Raw genomic sequence first — 11163 nt, 5'->3', positions numbered from 1 at the left:
TTTGATGCTTAATTTTTCTGATAGTACTTAATGTACTTTTACTTGTACAATATCATATTAATACTTATTCCACCACTTCCAATCAAAGACATCGATTTAATTAATGATAGTTAAATCCCATTTTACTTAAACTATTTCATCACATATTTGAAATCATGTTAATCCACATTAGGTGGAAATAATTCAGTCTGACTTAATTTCCAGTGACACAAGACTACAAAGCGGCCTCAGCCATGTTTCAACCTTAGTTTTGCACAGATTATCACGCCATCTAGTGGTGAGTTTGGGGAAAACACCAAGACCCTGAAAATGAAGGTTAAAAAATTGCAGCAACACTCCAATTTCAGATTATTTGTCTATGTACTTTCCCAATAGTCAGTGTAAACAAAATACTCAAACTATTATCTATTCAGTTTCCTGATGTTTCTGTTCTTTCTTGGCAGCACAAACCAACAAAGCTCAATCAGGTCTATAAACAAAAATGCTGAATGCACAGTGTACTCGAAAATTACAAGCATTTCTTTTTCATGAATAATTGACAACACATGATTGAAATAAACTGCTTCCTTTATTAAACCAATTCATCTTACAGTAATACAGTTAATCAATTAACCTGCTGCTGATGCCAAATAAATAAAGAAGAAGAAGCATTGCAGTGGATATTGGTCAGTTATAAAGACTATTTTACATCCAATGAGTCCTTCTTCAGTCTGGCAAAGTTGGTAGTTTGTGAAGGAATCCATTGAAGCAGCCGATGATGCATTGAAGCCCTGAAGAAAAATGTTCACCCTCTGGTTTCACATCTTTTATGCAACAACAATGTAAGTGGATTCATTCAGTCCTGACTAAATGTCAACTTGCTGACTTGTTAATGTGAGAACAAACACCACTTTCAGAAGTTATTGCATATCTGAGGACACTTTTACATTTAAAGAACATCTCAATTTACTCTGATCTTTCTTGCTCCCCTTTAATGGGATCACCAGAGACTTTAAAGTTAAAAAGGATCAATGTGACACATTCTTGCATACATCTATTGTGTGCTTCTTTGTGTGTGTTCTGTTATTTTTTGGACAAGAGAGCCGTCAGTGCTGGTATGAGTTTTATTGTTCATAGTGTGCAGTTCTGTTCACAACAAAAAAACAAAAAGGTCTGAGAAAATATTTTGTTCTTCACTGTAAGAAACCAAAACATCATGACAAAATGTAAGCAGGTTTTTGTGAGGAAAAAGACCACAAAATAAACATTCTCTATTGCCTAAAATAAAATACACCTTACATTTGTTTAAAACAGGATCATAAACAGCCCAGTCTGACAGAGCGTGAGAAGCACCTCCTTCCTTAGTCTTCTTCTCAGCAACCCTCATCCGCTTCCTCTTCTTGAGTCATCCGGGGCAGGGCTGACCAGAGCAGTTCTTCAGCTGGCAGCTTTAGCATGTGTACGGGAACATAAAGCTTGCCAGTGAAGAACTGCTGTGTGTCAGCCATTTGGGACCAAGTGTGAGGGAGCTCTGGGAGTCAGCCAGAGAGCGTGAGATTTCGAACCAGACAGCCTGGAGTGACGGACGGCCGGCTTTAAAAAGGCCCAAATGGTGACTGTCTCCTTCCTTGGTCTGCTTTGGGCTCACATATTCCTGCAGAAGGAGAAGAAGAGATCGTTTTAACTTCCCCTCTAAGCTCCCTGCTCCGGTAGCGTGGGTATGAGGTGGCCTGCAGCCAGGCACACACACACACGTACAGTAAGTGGGTGCAGTCGAGCCACAGAGTGTGCGATCAGCTGTGAGTAAGTGGGTGAAATGAGCCGATCTGCAAGAACGACTGGGAAGATGCACACAAGATCATGCCTATGATTACCAGAAAACACGCATCAGCTGCTCAGCTCTGCCTCTGCACGTTACACGGTGCCAGCAAGATATTACTAGATATTCTCTTATTATGATGCTCAAAATCACAGCACACACCCCCCCCCCCAAGTTACCGTGGTTACAAAAGTGTGAGTGAGAAGGTGATGAAGAGGAGTAGACAGCCTCTACATGCAAGCAGAGATGTTGGAATCCTTTCAGAAGTCATGAGGACTATTAGTTTTGAAGTCTTAATTAATACAGTGAATGTTCTGGTGTTTCCCCAGAGAGAAAACCTGTAGCTACACCTGTTCTCTACATGTTGAGGCCTGTAAGTGGTTCAAATCACACTTTGCATAAGTTTACATGTGAAAAAATAGAAAAGCTACTTGTAGCTAGTAGAATAGAGTAGCTAGTTTCTCACTGCTTAATCTGACAATGACTGAAAAACTGAAATTAAAATTGACATGTTCAAATAGAAAAGATAATTAAATACATATACGTTGAATTGTGTCTAAATTAAAGCCACTATATGCATAATTATTAGCCAGTTTAAGACAAAATACCTGTAAAACTAATGATCCCATTAGCTATACTAATTATCGACTAACACACTAAACATATATCTGCAAGGTAACCAGTAACATTTCTCTGTCAGGTAAATGTAGAACTACAATGTTGTCCTCTGAAGTAGAAGTACACAGTGAGTAGTAGTCTGTGCTTTTCTTGCCTTCAAAGAATTTAATCTTGTGGTGATCTTGAGATATTTAGGACACGCTCCACTTCATCTGGTTGACGATGAGTAACACATGCTGTACATTCCTGCAGTAAGGAGAACCAGAATAATCTCAGGTATTTGAGTGTCCCACGGCCACTGGACTGTGCACAGTGTGTGTGTGTGTGTGTGTGTGTGTGTGTGTGTGGGGGGGGGGGGGGGGGGGGGGGGGTCAACAGTACTTTTACAGACACTGCTGTGGGGACAAATCAGTTTGTCTCACACTTAAATTGGATTTGACTTCAGTCATTTCTATTTAGACATATACCTGTGATCAATATGAAAAATACATGGGTTGATAACATTTTCCTTGTGACATGACAAATGTCAGTGTGAGTCAGCGTGCAGAGGCCTGTCCTGACTTGTGAGTCACTGACACTAAATGTATCCATAGTCATATCTACTACTCCTTTCTTATTTTCTTCTATTTTCTTCTTTTAAAGCAAGGTCTTATTAATCTGTAACTAAAACTAAAAGTCCTGTAACTGATAACTGGACTACAAAATGGCGCTTGTGATTCCAATGGAAGTTGCCGTCCCTCCAGAATTTAATTTCTCTCCCCCTTCAGGTGTCTGCAGGCAAAGCCGAGGCTCATCAGCCGAATGTGGTGGTACCTCCTCTCTAAGCCAGCCTGCTCCCTCGTGTGGTCTCCACATCACCAGTATTTGGTTAGTTTGACATTTTTGCTGCAATACAATACAGATGCAGCCGACCTCCACACCCCGTGCTTATCTTTTGTAAATAGTTAAGTTTGTTTAATTAAAAGGCAACGTTTATTGGCACTCAAACATGGCTTCTGCCACACACTTGAGCTCACTAGTGCGTACGGCAGTAATACGGAAAGGTTTCGTCTCTTCCTGGTTTGCTTCCTTTTTTGTGATTCCCACGATGTCATGCTAGGGTAAGGGTTTGAAAAGTTTGACAAATATTAAAACTCATTAAGAAAAGAGTAATACATTTACTTTTAGTGCCACTTAAAAAGTCCAGGTTCACAGTTTTAAAGACGTTGTAAAAAACAGACATTTGCAATGGTGGTCAATGAGGGAAACAGGATGTTTGCAGTACCGTGGTTGGCCACAAGGAAACAAGACTAGAGCGCCTTGGGGAGGCTGTACTTAGACACAGTGGTGATATGAGCTAAAGGCTCATTTTATAAAAGAAGTGATGAGAAAGACACACATATACAGTAATGTCTAGCAGAATTAAAACAGATAAATCTGCACATCGTTGGAAGGGTTTTTATTGGTTGTGCAATGTTTCTTCAGACTCGGACTACAAAATGCTAACGTCAACTTACTAACATGCTGATGTTTAGCAGGTACAATGTTTACCATCTTAGTTTAGCGTGTTTGCATGTTAATATTTGCTGAATTGCACTAACCTGAGGCTGATGGGAATGACAATAGTTTTGTAGTTATTTGGTCATAAACCAGTCAAGTGTTTTTGACCCGATGATGGTGCTCAATGAAAAGTTAAAAGATCATCAATGTTATTTCAATTCATCCTGAGGGGGAAATGAATGTGTGAACCACACGTCGTGGCAATCCATCCAAAAGTTGTTGAGACATTATGGTCGACTGATTAACTTTCAGCAAAAAAAAAGCTGTCATTTATCCCATCAGTATCATAAAGTGGACCCCCCCCTTCCCCCTCACAGGCCTGTCCTGCACAAACGCTCCTGCTGGTGTTGGTCTGAATGAATTTAGGGAGGAGGACGTACAGTACAAGTCCTCGGGCCACACACAGGACCACTGACAGTCATAACTGCCGACTACGGCTGCCACAACCTCCAATTGAATAAGTTATTTGTTCCATAGCGTGCCACTCCTTCCACAAACAGTGACTCTGTATCTTTATGTTCACAATGACGGGCAGTGTTGAGCCCCTGACTCTTTTGCTGTGCCACTCTCTTTCCCATATCTCTTCTTCTTCCTCTTCTTCTTCTTCTTCTTTTTGGGGCTTTCCTGTCTTGTCTGTCCTCTCCACCCTCTCTCTCTCTCTCTCTCTCTCTCTCTCTCTCTCTCTCTCTCTCTCTCTCTCTCTCTCTCTCTCTCTCTCTCTCTCTCTCTCTCGGTCAGATCAGACTGTCCTGCATTCCTGACATTCCAGCTGCGTATGTTAAAAATTCCACCCGGCCGCTGTGGACTCAAACAGTCTCTTCCACTCCTCCTTTCCCCCCCCCCCCCCCCCCCCCCTCCCACACCCCCCCGTCTCCTCTACCAACTCGTCTACAGCTGGTCTGCACCGGACGAGGCAGACGTGGCTCCACCGCCAGGTTCACCCTCACCTCCCTTCTGCCTTTTCTCTTTTTCTACCTCCCCCTCTCCTTCCCTTTCTTTCTCTGGCCTTGTCCGAGCGGGGGAGTCAGACTGAGCCCATTGACAGCCAGTGTGGAAGGCCTTGAGACAGGGTTTTATACATGGGGCAGCGGTGTAAAAGGAGATAACACACAGTCTGATACACAAAAGACTGAGCTTATCTGGGACGTGCATTCTCTGCCACAACAGGGAGGAATGGGTATGATGGTTTGCACACAGGAGGGTGTGAATGAACCACGCACAATGCATTAAGGGATTATTGACCTTATTGAGCCTTAGCTGCAAGAACAGATTCATTTATCTAGGGAGCTTGAATATTACAGAAAAAGATGAATAATGAAAGATAGATGAGATGCAAACAGGTAGAAGCAGCGCACTTCTGTTGAAGATGAATAACAAAAAAAGACCGTTATGATGGAGAGTGGGTCAAACCTCTGTCCATGCTTCGAGGCCACTCATACCACCTTTTCCTAATTAGGGTCATGTTGTTGTGTGGGAATCCTAAATAAGGCGACAAGATATGGTAGGCCAGAATTGCAGATTAGCATTCTGCTGCTGCGACTGTGTGAATGAAAACATGACAATTAAACGTTTTACATATATTACTCCAGGTCCTCTTCTTATGCTCTGCTGTGGGTGTGGCCCGGTTGGAGAGAGTTTACTGCCCCCAGATTGTGGTCTGCAATATAGACTGATCATTTTGGACTGGGAATTGGGACAAAGACAGGGAAAGGGCGGTGGCTTTAGCAACACACTGATCACAGTGCAGGGAGCCTCTTCTTATGCTCTGCTGCTGGCTGTTTGCAGGACTATCTGACTTTAACCCTGAGATTAGTACAAATAAAAGGGTGTGGGCTGTTTTACTTGCTAAGAGTAACAGCTGAATGCCATTCTGAACTCACGACATCCTGGGAGATGGTAGCGTGCGGTATGAGGCCCGTAAGCCTGTCCTCGGGCAGTCTGTGCCATTTTGTTTGAAAGGACTGGATTTTTTTCCTAAATAAACCTTCATAACACATACCGTTCTTGCCCCGTCCTCCCTTGACAAGGCACGCAATAGGAATGAAGGGTGTAACCCAAGTTGAGCAAGATGGCTACACTTCTGCAAATATAATAAAACAGCACAGGGAAGGTTGCGTATTTTTGCCTGGATGCAGGGCAAACGACACACGTAGGGAAGACAATTTGCTTTTTAACCGACGCCCTGTCATTGCCATGTGATCCTCATTGACAGGGTGGCTTATGTCACACTCCGGGTTGCAATGGCACAAATGCAGCTCGTGACACAGCCTATTGCGCATTCCTATCAGCACACTGAACTCTGGCTGTACAATTATGTAAGACCGGCTCCATCGTACACTACAAGCAAGCTTTTCCCCTCCTGACCATTATCTCAGAGACAGATTACTTATACATTACTGCACTTTGCTTTTAAAAACGTTTTATAGACGTGTAAAAGACGGTATGTATATAAATGCATTAGAGGGGACATGGAGGCCTACATACTTTGTTACATCACCTGCTTTAAGTATGTTTCAACATAATATGCTTGTCGTTATCTTTCATTTGAAGAAAGAGCTGCCAGATGACTGCTGGTGTCACTGCATTTCTGAGGAACGACTCGGCCCTAGTTATCTTCCTGATTTTCACCTATCCCCTACTTCAGCACAGGCTTTTTCCTTGGCCTATAATGAACTCAGCAAATTTGAAGGGGCTTTGAAGGCTGACACTTTCTGACACGTTTGGACGACCTGAATGCAGACTTCACACTTCTGTCTATAATACAACATTTGACTGTTACGTGCTCACAAATGACTGAGTGAATTCTCTTAAGGCTAATGTAATAAGACATCCATAAATCTTTAAGCACTGAAAACATGATGTCTATCTGCATTTCCTGGCTCTGCTCTTCCTTTCTGTGTTAATTTAGACACAATTCTGACTTTTTTAAGCACATTTCAAGCATCCCTTTAGCTGCAACCAGCCTGCATGTGCAGATACTCCATGCAGCATATTAACAAAGCCTCACTGGGTCAATCATCTAAATGTTGATTAAATGTTTGCAAGAGCTGGGAGGTTGTGGTCAAATTTCTAAATGTGCCAATAAGTCCTCTGTGTCAGTGGGCCTGGACGATATGATACATGACACATAGACAGGCCTTAAACCAGAACTCCTATAACCCCCAATTGTATATCCTCCGCAATCTGACGACGCAAATGTATGCAGAAAGCTGCCGCTGTAACGCAGAAATCAGACCTGAAGAGGTGCATTTTACTTGAATAATGTTAAGGACTGGTTTCTCAGTTGCCGTCTCAACGCAAACTGGGTCATGAAGCCGCCACAGGCTAAATCAGACTGACAGGAAGAAGCGTTTAGCCAGCAGAAACACACAGACAGCCTCGCAGCCAGTAAATACGCCCCACCTTGACCACCGGCCGGGTCGCTCCTGCTCGGCCAACCCATCTGGACGGAGTTCAGGCTGCCCCGGCCACTGCTCCGGCGGAGTCCTGGACCTTCACCAGGGTGTGTCGTGGAAAACGTGGATCTTGAGGTATTTAAGGATAAAAAACCTTAAATCTTCTTTTGAGGCTTCGCTAGGGAGTCTACTTTTCTTAGCGGCGCAGCAGCAGTGGAGAAGGCAGCGCAGGACTTCAGCCCCTTTTACACAACTCCTGCCCCATTCCCCCCCTCTCTCTCTCTCTCTCTCTCTCTCTCTCTCTCTCTCTCTCTCTCTCTCTCTCTCTCTCTCCCATTCCTCCCCCTCTCTCTCTCAAATTCACACACTCCCAACTCAGGCGCACACCGGCTTCCCACTCCGATCAGCTGGCAGCGTAATGACGTAGCAGCCACGAGTGGCGGGCGTCAGAATCTGCACGGGCTCTGACGTGTCCACGCTGCGTGCACACGTCCCCACAGTGGGCAGCAGGACTGACCTGTTAAAGATAACGATTCACGTGGGTCTGCGCAAAGATAAAGGTGGCGTTACCCAGCGGCTCTGTGCTCAGGGTGATTTTAAGAGATACCATATAAATGATGGTGTGGTAATTTGTATCTGTATATATAAAAGATATTTAATTGTATAAGGAATCATTCATTTAAAACAAGATTTTGTTTAAATATGAGAAACAGCTCATCGCTTATGTTAAGTCTGACCAAAATGAGTCATTAAAAGGGAGAGCATGTTCCTCCTGTAATAACTATCTAAGGTTTGCTGACATTATGTTAGCCACCACTAGCTACTGGTCAGACCAGACCAAGTATGGCTGTATAGCCACAAAATCCCTGTTAACTGAGCAATTTTATTGCAAATTAACTGAACATCTCGCTAAGAGAGAGACTGGTAGTTCATCTTTTAAAATGTACACAACCTCACTTCAACGTGAGCCCTGTTTCATTTATCTTGAGGCCATCTGTGTCAAAATCTTGTTTTAAGGCTTCCATTATTTCAGTTTTGTGCTTACGTGTTGCATATTTATGAATTGATGAATTTAATTAATTTATGTGTTCCTCAGGGCCCCAGAGCAGATTAATCTAGCCATGTTCAGAAACCTGGATGACATCAGCACATGTGACATCGACGTTACATGTGCAGCTTAAATGCTCCTCTGCTTCTGACTTAGCTGTGTTGAAAGTCTCGGGTAGAATAAAAATCATGAAATGTCAACATTTAATATATTCAGGATGAGTTTTCTGACAAAGCAGCCGTTAAGTTTTCAGTTTGAACCTGCAACTAATTGTGCAAACATTGTGCTGCGTTAAGACAGCAAAATGAGTCTGCTCTCTCTGGCCTGTGAACCAGAGCTTTGTCACTCTGTAGCTTTAAGGTTGCTGCAGTTTGAGAAGCTGCTTCTTTACTGTCACCTGACGCACTGAGCTCACTCAGCAAATCCTCATAAAACCAAACCAAACCCGCTGTCTCATTTGCCTTCCTGTCTTATAACAACTTTAAAGATTTCTTTGTCACTGAATATAAGAGATTTGAAATATGATTTAGTGGAAAAAAAATCAGTCTGATTTATATGGATGCTGTTTCTGTGAAAATGTAATTCACTCCATTTTCACCTTCATTGCCTCTGATTCAGCACTAATGTCCTCTTCAAGCATTTATGGAGGTGGAAGTCATTTTGAATCATTGATCATCATCATAACAACAATAGGCATTATTATGTAGGATCAGTATTAAAGATATAAGAAAGATGATTCATCATATCAGTGTTGTTTGGTATGCGTAGCTTATTGCCTCTAAAAATGTGCCCTTTGCTTTTTTTCACGTATAGCCTGCTGTGCGCATATTTGGGAATCTTTTATAAATAACTCAACAGTCCAATAGTTGGTTAGGGTTTAAATGTCTCTGGCGAAATATGTTCACTAATTTGACGTCAAATACTAAGCCCAAAGAATTAGCTGTACTCTTCATTTTTAACACACAATCACCGGCTTCACCATGTCAGATGATGTAACTGCTCTCTGAAGATTGTATGTTCTAACTGCTATTCATATCTAGAGTGACTGGAGGTATACCAGTAAGGTTAAACCCATAAACTAAACCCCCTCCCTCCACCCTGATTGGATTAAAATTTCTAAGGCTTTTATGTACAAGTTCCCTCCAAACAAAATCTAATTTGGCGTGTGTTGCAGAAGCTGTTGTTGAAAACGTTCTTGCAAGCAGATGAAAATGCACTTACTGCAACTCAAGATCTGTGTGTGTGTGTAAAGATGTCTGTACCAGATGGAGTAGCGTGCGAGTCGCACCGTCACACTGTCACACTGTCAGTGGCTCTCAAGAAGTATAGTTCAAAACACATGGAAACTGAATTGTGGGTCAAATGTTGTGTGTAGAGTTAGAATAGGTGTAAATGTGTTTTACCTGGAAAAACATGTGAGTTTGTTATTGTGATATCCTGTCACTTTTACATAAATGTATTATGTATGTGTCTCACTGTGAACTTTGTCATTACTGCATAAATAAATGGTACGTGTCCTCTCTGACTCAGCAGCATGACTTATTTTTTTTTCTTCCTGTAATTCTTCCTGGAAGAACTCAGATATCGGGGGGGGGGGGGGGGGGGGGGGGAGGGAATGCAGAAGCAGGACAGACTTGTTTGAGACTATTCGTAGCTCTGGTGGTGGATTGTTTTAATAGCAAGACAGAAAACAGCAACCAAGTTTAGTTTCCTAATTAGTAAGATTACATTGTGTGTAGATAATAAACTCACCATGTGTTTGTTTCTGTGACTTTGTACTGAGGAACCAGTGGGGGGGATTGGATTCTATGGGACAGGAATAGGATGGAAACTCCCTGGGAAATACCAGGCTGCGTGCTGTGGATGTTGTCAGAGGCCACATATGAAAACCCCATGCAGCGATTTAAAAGGACATGGTTTCACAAATAGGATTAAGTTCCCTGAACATCAGTAACACATTAGCACTCAGCTGTTCTTTCCCTTAAACAAACACTGATTTGTTTAAGCGGAAATGTGTCTTTCGAATTTTGATACAATTATAAAGATACTAATAATAGAAAAAAAATGTCCGGAGATTAAACAGATATCAACAATACAATATTTAACACTTTCTAAACTGAGGGTGGTGTATTTGACATGAAATTGCCTTTAAAGCTGCAACAATCAATATGTTCATGTCATGGATCATGTGACCACTTGTAAAAAGGTTCGCTTGTCATGACAAACCCAGAATATTCTTTATCACCAGACTTTACAGTTGTCCTCTGCTCCACAGAGATTTACTTTATACTTTTATAGTACTGTTTTTCATCTGCAGCAGGCAGATGTGATGGCAACTAAGTCACTTTTGCATTTGCAGCTTGTTTTTGCTGCGCCCATGTGGCCTACGAATCAATTATTGCAGGTTTAAATATGATTTAAGTGAGACTATGGAACTTTAAACCAGTAAACAGTGAACTTGATCAAATGATAGCTAGCATTAGCCCCCATAGCCTACTAGTAATACCAGATCAAGTAGGCTAAGGCTGTTTTGAGTGTAGTACATAGAGCTACAGTGCATTTTCTTTAATTGCTTATGAGTTTGCGTCTTCATTTGTAAAATAATATTGTGTTGTTTCTTTTTTTGTGAGTTGCATTTTGAACCTTTGCAGACCCTACCTGATTCACTCAGAAGTACATTTCATGAGAATAATGAAATAGAGTAAAAGCTAAATATATTATTATAGTTTTTCCTTGTGGACTGCAATCGTCTCTTCCTTGTTCTT

The 11163-nt window shown here is 42.0% G+C and overlaps 1 long non-coding RNA gene across 1 annotated transcript; it reads right to left on the bottom strand.

Moving 5' to 3' along the window:
- Positions 1-549: 549 nt before the first annotated feature.
- Positions 550-7610, bottom strand: LOC137876750 (uncharacterized). The gene is made up of 2 exons (XR_011103460.1): positions 7358-7610; positions 550-1633 (listed from the first exon to the last, which is right to left on the bottom strand). It is a non-coding gene; the product is annotated as an uncharacterized lncRNA (long non-coding RNA).
- Positions 7611-11163: the final 3553 nt, after the last annotated feature.

Source organism: Cebidichthys violaceus, unplaced genomic scaffold, assembly GCF_023349555.1.
Source record: "Cebidichthys violaceus isolate CVI_PGR_0920_01 unplaced genomic scaffold, fCebVio1.0.p SCAF_20, whole genome shotgun sequence".
NCBI classification, from domain to species: Eukaryota; Metazoa; Chordata; class Actinopteri; order Perciformes; family Stichaeidae; genus Cebidichthys; species Cebidichthys violaceus.
This window is presented reverse-complemented; position numbering and strand designations above follow the sequence as displayed.